At 43.2% G+C, this 12432-nt stretch overlaps 1 protein-coding gene across 1 annotated transcript in view; it reads right to left on the bottom strand.

The window, feature by feature from the left end:
- The window catches only part of FRYL (FRY like transcription coactivator), a 247908-nt gene extending 235522 nt beyond the window's left edge, over positions 1-12386 (bottom strand). Inside the window, exon 1 of the mRNA XM_040625382.1 lies at positions 11434-12386. The gene's annotated coding sequence lies outside the window, so the exon portion shown is untranslated. The remainder of the gene's footprint in view (positions 1-11433) is intronic.
- Between the last annotated feature and the right edge of the window lie 46 nt (positions 12387-12432).

Below are 12432 nucleotides of genomic sequence, written 5' to 3'. Positions count from 1 at the left end.
GAGCGCAGCGGCTGCTCAGGCAGCCCAAGCTCTGGGTCCCAGCACAGGGGCAGGGGTGCCCTCCGAGCTCCCCTTACAGGTTGCCTGTGCATCACCACCCTAAAGCAACTGGCAGGCCCTCTAACAACTCTGTAAGCACCTCGGATCCTGATTCAATCTCTTCTTGCTGAAAATACTCAGAAGAGTTTGGTCTGTGGCACTGAATACACCGTAGGCTAGTAGGTAAGAGTCTCCTAAAGGAAAGACGGCTGGTCCACCCCGTGGAGGGGCTGTTTGTGATGCCCTCACCGGCTGGCTCACGTCCAGCAAACTGCAACATCCTGCAGCTTCCTTAGGCCCAATTAAGTACATCTGCAGATCTCATTAGAATTATGATGTCACTCTCGAATGGGTTTTACAAGATTTTTGTAAATGAACAAAGGAAAAGAGAGACAAAGCAAAAAACAGACTCAACTATAGAGAACAAACTGGTGCTTGCCGGGGGTGGGGCGTGGGGTGAAATAGGTGATGGGGATTAAAGAATACACTTGCCTTGATGAACACTGAGTAATATACGGAAGTGTTGAATCACTATATTATGCACTTGAAATGAATATTAACACTGTATATCCACTACACGGGAATTAAAATGTTTAAAATTTTTTAAAAAATTACAACTGTCCGAACTGGATACTTAGCTATACCTGTAATAAATAAGAAAGGGTTTTTGCAAAGAAAGGCAGATTAAACATAATAAAGCAAAATACAAGCAAGCAACAAGAAAATGGAAGACCTGCCAAATGCCTGTTACCAATACCAGTGCTTTATCAAAACTGTAAGGTGAGTGATTGTTTTGTAAACTGTAAAACTATACAGCTTTTAGAATAAAACATAGGGAAAAAAAATCTCTGAGATGTAGGACTGGATGAAAAGTCCATAGACGTGACACTAAAAGCACAATCCATAAAAGAAAAAAAAATGACTGAATGCACTACACGAAAATTTCAAACTTTTTTGCTCTATGAGATACCCGGTTAAGAAGATGAAAAGACAAGCTACGGATGGGAAGAAAATTCTGCCAATCACATACCTGACAAAGGGTTTATATCTAGACGATAGAAAGAACTCTCAAAGCTCAACAGCGAAAAACATTCCAGTTTGCTCATTAGGGAAACAATCTGCCCATTAGGGAAAGGGAAATTAAAACCACAATGAGATACCACTACACAACTATTCAGAATGACTAACGTAAAAAAAAAATAAAAGCAGTGAAAATACCAAATTCTGACAAGCGTATTGCTAGTGAGAACACATAGCCACTCTGGTAAACAGTCTGAGAGTTTCTTATAAAATTAATCATATACTTACAATATGACCCAGCAATTGCACTCTTGGGCATTTATCCCAGAGAAAGGAAAACTTATGTTCACACAAAAACCTATACATGGATGTTCACAGCAGCTTTATTCGTAACAGCCCCAAACTGGAAACAACTCGGATGCTCTTCAACAGGTGAATAGTCAGTCAGACTGTGTTCGGTGGTACGTCCATTCAATGGATACTATTCAGCAGTAAGAAGAAATGAACTACTAATACACTGGATAACTTGAATGTTCTCTAGGGCATTGTGCTCAGTGAAAAAAGTCAATCTCAAAAAGATACATACAGTAGGATTCCATTTATGTAACATTCTCAAAATGACACAATTACAGAGATAGAACAAATCAGTGGTTGCCAGTAAACAAGGACGTCGGGAGTGGAGGGGACCTTGAGCTGCATGAGGGAGTTTCTTGGCAGTGATGGAACAGTACTGTATCTTGATTGTGGTGGTGGTGAAATGAATCTAGACATGAAATGTTATTAATTGCACAAAACTACACATACATACACATGAACGAGTGCATTAAAAACCATGAAAACTGAATATGGCTACTTCACAGTATTGTACCAATGCCAGTTTCTTGATTAAACATGGTTATTAACATTATGTTATGTAAGATATTACACGGGGTAGCTGAATGAAAGTTACACAGGACTCCCTGCGCTATTTTCACAATTTCCCATGAGTCTATAATTATTTCAAAATAAAGTTTTTTTAAGGGATGATATTCAATATTTTTAGATTACTAATATTTTAAGTGGAATCAAAAACATGAAAAGAATACATTCTAAATTGTTCTACAATGTTTTTCATCTTTATCTCATTATTTTTTATTCTTACTATAGCATAGGCAGTATATAGTTTACAACACACATATGGAGATTGCAGACACAGTTCTTGGTGCCACTGGGGTGTGACCAAAAAAATGTGCAGACCTCTATTATAGAAACTACAGAAGTCTGAGATTCTATCTATCCCTTCGAAGTTTTACTTAGGGAAGCATATACAAGAACAGGACAGACACCAGACTGAGAATCAAAAAGAACTCTATTCTATCCACAGTTGAAACAAATCACAATCTCATTGTCATCCACAAAATGTTAAGAGTTGTATTAGATCATTCCCAAGACATTCCAGCTCTGAAAACATTGTAACCCCATGAGTTCTACAACAGGAAAAAGTGCAGCAACCATAAAGAAATGTATGACTAAACTCTAACCAGTACTTACTGAAAGTATACCAAAGTTTCAGTATTTCCAGGAATATTAAATACAAGACATAGTCTAAGTAATCATTAACACAAACACAGAAAACAGCACCTACAGAGACAATTTTATCTCAGAGAAAACATTACCAGAAGATTCCGTTGAAATATGAATATCCAGATAAGAGGCAAAGGTGGCTATTTTGCATGCAGCCCCCCTGTTGCTGAAGGCCTCTAAACTTCTGCTCAGGGAACTATATGAGGCTCTGTATTGCGACAGACAATACACCAGCGCATTCAAGTATCCTGGTGTACGTGTTTGGAGATCATGACGGTTCTCTCAAGAAGTAGAAATAGCAAGACAACCAAGAAAGAATTCTTTTCCTTTTTCCCATCCGCTTAATTAATTATTCGCCATCCACTTGAGTTAGACTGAATTAAGACAGAATTGTAAGAGGTCTATTATTCAGGGGAAGCCAAACATCTACAAGGTAATTATATACCACCCTGTTACACCACCTGCTATCCAGAAACATCACCTACCTGAAAGACAGTCCAAAACCAGGAAAGAAGCAAGAGTCCTCGAAGCAGTAACAATCAATGTAACAAGGTCCTAGCACTAAAGCCCCATGCTTCTTTGGCTCCTTATTCAGAATCTTCTATCATTTTTATCCACCATTTCCACAAGTGTGGTTAGGGGTTCTGCTCATGACACACTAAAAATATCAAATTAGGAAGGCAAGAAAAGTACCATAAGCAGGTTTCATGAGAGCAGAGAGATAGAGCTAACAGACAAGTAAAACGTAAACCAATCCCCAAACTAACATGATTTAGAAAGGAACAGTTTCGCCAACAAATGAACAAACTATGGTGGTCTGGAGATTGCTGACTGAGGAGACGAATGGCTGGAGCTCTTCTGCAAATAAATCATCACGCGTTCACCAGTGCCCAAGACACATGAAAGGAACCACTGAAGTGATATTTTTTAGCCAGTATTATAGACAGTATAATCCATCTTCTATTTTTAAACAGAGACTGAAAATTGTATTAAATGATCTTTCCAGCATTCTTTAGTATTGAACTAAATTACATCACATCTGAATTTTACCATGAAATAGGGACACACCAAAACTCAAAACAGAACAAAACAAAACATGGAATCCTGAGAAGTTGAAATATTATGCTGAAATTCATTCAGGCACAAAGCATACACGTGAATATTTTATGAACTAAAAACTGAGGCTGCATTACAGTGAGTGAACAAACTATTATCCTTTTCTCATCAATTCCCAGATGCCCTTTAATAAATAAAACAAACAAAACCCAACACTTCAATCCCTCTGAAGGACAGATGCTCTGAACTGGAGATGTATCTCACAATTGCTGTGACCCAAGAGCCGGATGTAGTTGGTGAAAATCTTATCTCCTGGAAAGATCAAGAAAGCGGCAGCATCAAAGTATCTTAGGTCTGACCAAAAATGGTCATTCAAAAAAATCTTTCATTTATTTATTTCACTTATTTATTTATCTGGCAGAGAGAGAGAGAGCACAAGCAGGGGGAGCAGCAGGCAGAGGGAGAGGGAGAAGCAGGCTCCCCACTGAGCAGGGAGCCTGAGGCGAGGCTTGATCCTAGGACTCTGGGATCAGGACCTGAGCCAAAGGCAGACACTTGACCAACGGAGCCACCTAGGCGCCCCTCATTCAAAAAAATCTTAAAAAGACAAATAAGTGATTAGAAACCTGTAAAACTATAATCAATGGAGATAATTACAGAAAATTCTCAAAAATAAGTTGCACCCTTCTACCTTAAAGGTAACACTTAAGTACTTATCACAATACTTAGTAAGCACTCAGTAAATTTAGTTATTATTATGATTTCAAGATGACAAATAAGGACTAGTAGAGCTAATGAAAATATCTATGATCATAGTGATCAGGCAATCATTAGCATTTATTAAGCGCCTACAAGGTCACCACCACTATGTGGTAGCAATAAAAGTTCATTGCCATGAACCTAGGCAACACTAGTTTTGATCAAATAAATGGTGAGTGTCATAACAGGAGTAAAACATTTTGAACCAATAAGGTAAAGCATCACATTACACTCAGCAATGATCAGAACTTACTAAGGGGGCACCTGGCTGGCTCAATCAGCAGAGCATGTACTTCTTAATCTCAGGGTTATGAGTTCAAGCCCCACACTGGGTATAGAGATTACTTAAAAATAAAATCTTAAAAAAAAAAAAAAAAAGAACTTGCTATGTATTTTCAACTTTTTAATTTTTTTTTTTTTAAAGATTTATTTGAGAGACTGTGAGCCGGGGGAAAGGCAGAGAGAGAGGGAGAGAGAGAATCCAAGCAGACTCCCCAATAAGCATGGAGCCTTATGCAGGGCTCAATCCCAGGACCCCGAGATCTTGACCTGAGCTGAAATCAAGAGTTGGGGGCGCCTGGGTGGCTCAGTCGTTGGGCATCTGCCTTCGGCTCGGCGTGATTCCAGGGTCCTGGGATCGAGCCCCGCATCGGGCTCCCTGCTCCGCTGGGAAGCCTGCTTCTTCCTCTCCCACTCCCCCTGCTTGTGTTCCCTCTCTCGCTGGCTGTGTCTCTGTCAAATAAATAAATAAAATCTTAAAAAAAAAAAAAAATCAAGAGTTGGCCATTTAACTGACTGAGCCGCCCAGGTGCCTCTCAACTTCTTTTAAAGTACTGTATTTAGGTCCAGCAGGCAGAAATTTTGAGACATAAATTATTTACTTCTTGAGAGTCACCAAATGATTAAATGAATATAAAAAACTGTCACCAAAATGAATCCTGTGGTTTTCACAGGGGAAAAAAAAATCTCTTTTCCCATTACTCTCCGGGCTTAGGTAGAATAAGGATTGTAGATAAACTGCCTCTTAAAATTCTTCTAAAACTTGGAGCTACACACAGATGAGGGAAACTTCCTCCTCCTCAGATTTACAGACGTTGAAAGGGACCAGTTTATACAGAAGTGCACATTAAAATGCCATCTTTCATTAATATTAAATGTTCGGAATACACAAATGTATGGGGATGGAAGGTAGGTCAATGGTTACCTGGGGTCGGTGAGGGAGGGGGAGAAGGCGAATGAAAAAGTTCTAAAACCCATTGTGGTGATGGTTTACAACTCTGGAATATACTAAAAGCCACTGAACTGAACACTTTTCTTTTTAAGATCCAGTTAATTTCTTTGAGAGAGAGAGTGCATGTGTGCACCTGTGAGCAGGAGAAGGGGCAGAGGAGGAGGGAGAGAAACAAGCAGACTCCCACTGAGCACAAGCCCGATGTGGGGCTAGGTATGGGGCTAGATCTCACGACCCTCAGGTCATGAGAGCTGAAATCAAGAGCAGACCGCTTAATCCACTGAGCCACCTGGGTGCCCTTGATTGTATGAATTGTATGGTATGTAAATTATATCTCCGCAGAGCTGTTTTTTTTTAAGACTTTATTTATTTGAAAGAGAGAGTGTGTGTGTGAGAGAGAGAGCATGGGGGGGGGAGGGCAGAAGGAGAGGGAGAAGAAATCTCCCTCTCAGCAGGCAGCCCCATTCAGGACTCGATGCCAGGTTCCTGGAATCATGACCTGAGCCGAGGGCAGGCGCTTAACCAACTAGGCCACCCAGGCGCCCATTAAGATTTTACTTGTAAGCAATCTCCACACTCAATGCGAGGCTCAAACTCACAACCCTGAGACCAAGAGTCCCATGCTCCGCCAAATAAGCCAGCCAAGCACCCCTGTTATTTTAAAATCTTAACTCTTCACAAAATTTGACAAATCATAATTACTGCATTATGGTCAAACTCCATAGGGTATACCCCTCTGTCAGATATTCTTCCTGACCTGGCTGACCTCATTACTGACGATCCTACAAAGTCCCTTTATCAACAATCCAATTCTTTCCCAACAAATAACAAACATCAAGCGACAGACATGGGGGGAGAGGTGGGCAGCAGCACATTTCATAAAAGTTAAAAATAATTCACACAGTATTTTTACGTAAGTGGTTTTTCAAAATGGTTATTTTCATAATATAAAAAAATCCTGATAAAGGCATCTATTTACTATAGCATTTTGATTTTAAAAGAATGTTACTACTCTATCAGCAAACTACCGATTACCTGCAGCATACAGATGTAGTCTCATAATGGTGGTCTCTGAAATGGATGACCCTTGTAGCGTGTGAAGAAACACACATTTGTGTTTGTAGAATTTCAAAAATATTCTGCCCCACAAGAACAGGGTTTAAATTAAAAAAAAAAAAAATTCTAGAGCTCACGGATTTATTTAACAGTGTCCATGAACCCCAACCCACCTCAGGTGGAAGACCATGTTTGTTTCCCAGCATACTTTGGAAGAGGCCATGCAGAACCGCAAACAAGACTGAATAATAAATTCACCTAGTTGAGCACTTTTTACACTACTTTTAATCCACATGCCCCACTCTGCCTATTTAAGGATCCTGCTCGGAGGAGCTCACAACTTGCGCTAGAGGCTGACGTAATCTTACCTTCAGAAACGCCAGCCAAGGTGCGCAAAGTAGGTGCAGCTCTCAATAAAAATCTGCCAAATGAATGGAGATTTCTCAGCTGATGAAGCCAACTGGCTGCTTACAGCTGGGTTTTCTCTTTAGGAACCTCTGGAAAACCTTTCTCCCCCCCTAGGCTAGCTTACGGAAGCACCTAGAACTAAAGAATCTTATCACCCACTTCATCAGCCCAAATTGTAGCTCCCTTTTTATAACGAGCAACAGAAGGTTTGAGTAAAACCTCTGTATGTGATTTGATCATGAAGCAATGTCTTCCCACATTCCTCCTTGGGCTACGATGAGGAGTGCCTGCTGGCAGTCTCCAAGCAGTTTTTAATGCTCTCTAGAGATTAAAAGAATCAAGAAATAAGAAGAGATTAGGTTTATGAGTATGTACTCCAAAAATATTTTAGGGTAAAGGCAGGTAAACTGATCAGGGACATAGATTTTGACCAGTTTTCAAAATGTTTCGAACACAAACATACTAGTAGTAGCCTTGTGCTCAAAGGCGTGCAAATGCTCCTACAATGAGCACGCAGAGCTTTGGTGATAAGGGAAAAAATGGTTTACCTCTAAACACACACGCGCACACACACACACACACACACACACACACACACACTTTCCCCAAGTAAAACAATCTGAACTTCTTTACAGCTTATGGTTTTTCAGAATCCTGGTGGGATAACAAAAATGCTCAAGTACTTTAGGCAACAGTAAAAAAAGTATATAAAGAAGGGGGAGTGCCTCCAACTTTTGTTAATGGTTTAGCAAAGTCTACGGTCTGATGGAGAAAATACAAACATAGCCATACTGTAAGTCAGAGCATGGTTTGCACTGTAAAAAGGGTTTTATAAGAGCAAGAAGAAAGCGGGATCACTTATGATTAGAAGAGCTTGCGGACAAGGTGACATTTGAGCTGGGTTAGATGGATGATCTCTCTAGTGAGGTAACAACAGTTGAAATTCAGAGCACATGCTCTGCCCCAAAAAAATATTTTATAGATAAAAATAGTCAAGCAGAGAACATACACCCAGCCAACCCCCAAACATACTTTACCTTTTAAAATTTCTTTTAAAATGTAAAACCTGCTATATAAAGCAATGAAAACTTTCCCACCTCACCTAGATTTCTTCTATTATTCCGCTATTCATTTACCATTTGGGCATGAATCCTGTGTCACTGTCACTTTGCACTTGTTAATGTGCTGAGATATACACTGTCTTTTTCCTCTGGATGATATTTCTGCATCTTCCCATAAACTGTTCTACCTTTGAGAGCAATAACTGTAATCCATTTCTATTTTATCTTTCCATAATACTTCTTAAATAAATATATACTCAACAGATATTGTTGACAGGTTAAATCTAGTTCTAATAATTGTGACAATAAGCTATCACTACCACAAAAGATGTCTGTAAAACAGATACTATAAACAAATCACACTTTTGCAAAGAGAACAAAAAGCATCTAGATTAGTAATATCTACCCCTAGACATTGACCTAATTGCTCTGCTTTGGTATAACTTGTTCAGAAAGGGTGCTTGTTTCAAAAAAAAAAATTAAATCTCTCAAGCAGCCTTTATAGAACATTATCTTTCTTTGTCACAAAGTCCTAAGACAACACATTTATTGTGACACAGTGAATTTGCAGAGAAATGAAGGACAGTCCTGGTTCCCAAGGATCTCAAGGGACAGTTCACAACTCAAGCAATGTCTTGGCAATGTGTATACATAAGACAATGTGTTTAAAACAATATGAAAAGCACAAAGGAAAAATGTTTTCCAGGAAGCCTGGCCTAGCTATTTCAAAGATAATTCTTTCTGAATGTGCTTTTAAAAGTTCAGAAATTCTCTCCTCTATTGTTTAAGCTCGAAGTAAACAAAGATAGAAATTTGCAAACTTGGGGGCGCCTGGGTGGCTCAGAGGGTTAAGCATCTGCCTTTCGCTCAGGTCATGATCCCAGGGTCCTGGGATGAGCTCAATGCTGGGCTCCCTGCTCAGCGGAGAGTCTGCTTCTCCTTCTCCTTCTCCCTCTCCCTCTCCCTCTCCCTCTCCCTCCCCCGCCTGTTCAGGCCTTCTCTCTCCCTCTCTCTCAAATAAATAAATAAAATCTTAAAAAAAGAAAGAAAGAAAGAAAGAAAGAAAGAAAGAAAGAAAGAAAGAAAGAAAGAAAGAAAGAAAGAAAGAAATTTGGAAACTTGTTTTAACCTTCTATTTAACTATATTATGAGATGGAGAGGGAGAGTATGCCTGCAAGTTGGCCTGACATCCTTATCACAGAAGAGGATCAAAGGGGAGGGAAGAGAGGAATATAGGTGTAACAATGCCAGATACCATCAAGATTACTACAAAAGAACGTGTTTTTGTGTGTGTGTGTGCACTTCCTAAATTCTGTGGGAAGAATAGAGTACTTCTCAAACATTATTATCCAAAATTGGCTTTCAGTTTCCCTAGTTTCTCCTTTCTTGTTATTGTTGAGCCTGTGAACTGATACGTTCCACACCACTCAGAAAGTTACTAGACAGTGAGTTAATCAAGGAACACTTCAGGAAGTTGTTAGTATTGCTTTAAAAAAAAAAACACTGGACCAGGCATTCCAACATCCTTCACTCTTCCAAAAAGGTATTTTTACAAAAAAACTCAGAATGTAAGAAAAGACAAAATGGAATGCTATTTTTGATAATGAGTAACAAAAATAACAACAAAAAGACTACAGAATAACACACCCACTGCTACTTTGTTTATAGGCTTGTAACTTGCACATGCAAGTACTCTACGAAGTATTGCTCAAGAAGAAACTGTCAAAATTGAATGCTTATGAAAACATTCCTTTTCTAAATAAGGTCTCTAACAAGGGCTGTGCTGTTTCCAAATGATTTCTTTAGCAAGTATTGACAGGTATAGCATAGCAATAATGCTCAGAATGAGAAAAAAAAATGTTTTATCAATAGTAAAAGTTGTTACTAATTATAATGCCTGTGAGTTCAGTACTAGAAATTAACTGTACGGTAGATATCTACTAGGCAGAACAGTACAAAACTATTTCTGGAAAAAAAAAAAAAGTAATCCTACAGACCCTTGCGATCTAGTAGGTTGGTTTTGTTGTCGCTTTCCTTCCAAAAGAACCTTCGCCAGTAAGTCGAGGTAACTTTCCGCAGTTCAAAGGTTAAGGCAAATTCAGCTCTATGTAGAGTTCTTGCTCCTCGTCAACATAGCTCCCTCCTTCCCCCCCCCCCCCCCGTATTATCTTGGCCTGAAAGAGGTTAATGATCCGGTGTCACTGCAAATCCATGAGAGAAGCAATTTTAAGTGCCGAGGAATGAAACTGGGATGGGAGGAACGATCGACAGCAATCAAGAACCAGACCGCCCTAGAAATCCTCCTCTCCAGAAAGGACGGAAAGAGTCTCTGCCCAAAGAACCTGCTGCCCGGAAGCCACAACTTCCATCAATACGCAAAGAAAAGTTGCAAGAAGAGCTCAGCGCCCAGGCAGCCCGCGCCGGTGCGGAGACCGAGGTCAGCAAAGGCACTCATCAGGCCCCGGCGGCCAGCGAGCCGGTGCTGCGGCGTCCGTGGGGCCGACTCCGGCTCCGGCAGGCTCGGAATCTGGGGGTGCGACCGCGAAGAGTGGGCGGAGAAACGAGAGCAGAGGAAAGAGGGACAATGCTGGGCCGGGCCGGCGACTCAGCGCGCTCCAAGGGTCCCCCAGCGCCTCTTCCCGCCCGGGGCGGCCAGCTGCCGCTCCAAGTTTGCTCCCAGCCCTCCCTCCACGACCGGGACGGCGAAGCCGTGGCCACCGGCCTCCCTCCGCCTGCCCGCCGCCGCCTTCCTCCCCGCGGGGCGGCTCCCGCGAGTCGGAGAGGAGGCGGCGCGCGCGAGGGGAGCCGCGCGCGCGGAGGGGCGCCGGGCGCGCGAGGGAAACGGGGCGCGCGAGGGGCAGGGGGCGCGCGAGGGGAGGCGAGCGCGCGAGGGGCAGGGGGCGCGCGAGCCAGCGGCGCGCGCGAGGGGAGCTGGGCGCGCGGGGGAGAGGGGCGCGCGGCGCTCCCCGAGGACCCGCTGCCGCTCCGGCGGGTTTTCGGTTGAGGCGGGGGCTGCGCCGCCGTTTACCGTCCGTTAGGAGTCTTTGCCCGGGCGGCGCAGCCTGCCAGCCATCCTGGCCCGCCTCCCCCTCGGCTCCCATCAGGAAGGGCAGCCGAGCGAGGGCCGGCGACCTCGTCTCCTGCCAGGGCTGTGGCCACCGGTCGGCGGGCATCCCGGCGCCTGCCCCTGGGGCTGGAAGAGAAAGTGAAATGAAGCGTCTTTCCCCAGGCAACACCTACCCGTCCCCAGTCCAAGTGCAGCTGCCTCGCTCCTCGGGCGCCGCCGGTCCCCGCCCTCGGGCCCCGGGCTCCGTTCTCTTGACAATGGCGCGTCCCCTTTAAGGAATAATCCGATCGGAACCGATGTGTGGTTAAACCTCCGACTCTGATTTTAACCGGATTTCTCTCTCTCCCCCTGAGCCCGACGGACGCCCGGCGGTGCTGCGAGCTCTTCCCACCCCTTCCCCGCCCCGCCTACTCCCTCGCCTTCCTGATTGGCGAGAAACACTACAACAGGAACAGCAATCCTCGCACTCCACTGGCCGATCCGGCCGCCGCTCACGGTGGCCCCCACCCCCACTCCGCCCCTTTCCCCGGGTTGGTCCTTCATCTAATCACTCTCTGTCCTCTACTCCATCGTTGCTTTGGAGAACTGGCAGTCAAGGCTCGCCCTCCCGCCTCCGGAAAGCGAACTTTATTTTTATTGGTAAAAGGACATCTTCCTGTGCACCTGATTGGGCAAGGAAGGAGTAGTCTGCACGCCCCTTACCCATTCTCGCTCTCCCTTTACGGGTTTGAGAAATACAGCCGCAAAGTCCTCCCTACTTTTCCTCCTCCTGAGCGCCTTTCCCTTTAAATGGTGGTAGGGGTCGTGGACAAACTCAAAGCCTGTATTGGGGAAAGAGGGGAAGGGAGAAGAGAAAATTTCAAAATCTTCTCCGGTTGAGTAATATATGCGAACCTGGGATCCTGCGGAACCTCAGCATGCTGTGTAGTGAATGGACTGGTGAGAGTGAGTGAGAATACCTGAAATTCTGGTACTCACTCCTCTTGAGATTCGCTCACGTTTTCACTCACTGCCCATTCTACCCTCACCGTCGATTCCATTGGCATCTCGCTACCCCGAAGAGCTTTAGTAAAGGTATCTGCAAACCTGGAGGTGTCGTCTCACATTCGTTCATTTAAGAAACCATTTAAATCATTTCCATTAAAAAGTTCCGCTTAATTCAGTCCTCTTGT

This window comes from Ursus maritimus, unplaced genomic scaffold, assembly GCF_017311325.1.
Source record: "Ursus maritimus isolate PB19 unplaced genomic scaffold, ASM1731132v1 scaffold_8, whole genome shotgun sequence".
In the NCBI taxonomy this organism is placed as follows: domain Eukaryota; kingdom Metazoa; phylum Chordata; class Mammalia; order Carnivora; family Ursidae; genus Ursus; species Ursus maritimus.
Note: the sequence above shows the minus strand (reverse complement) of the source record. Positions and strands in the feature narration are given on the sequence as shown.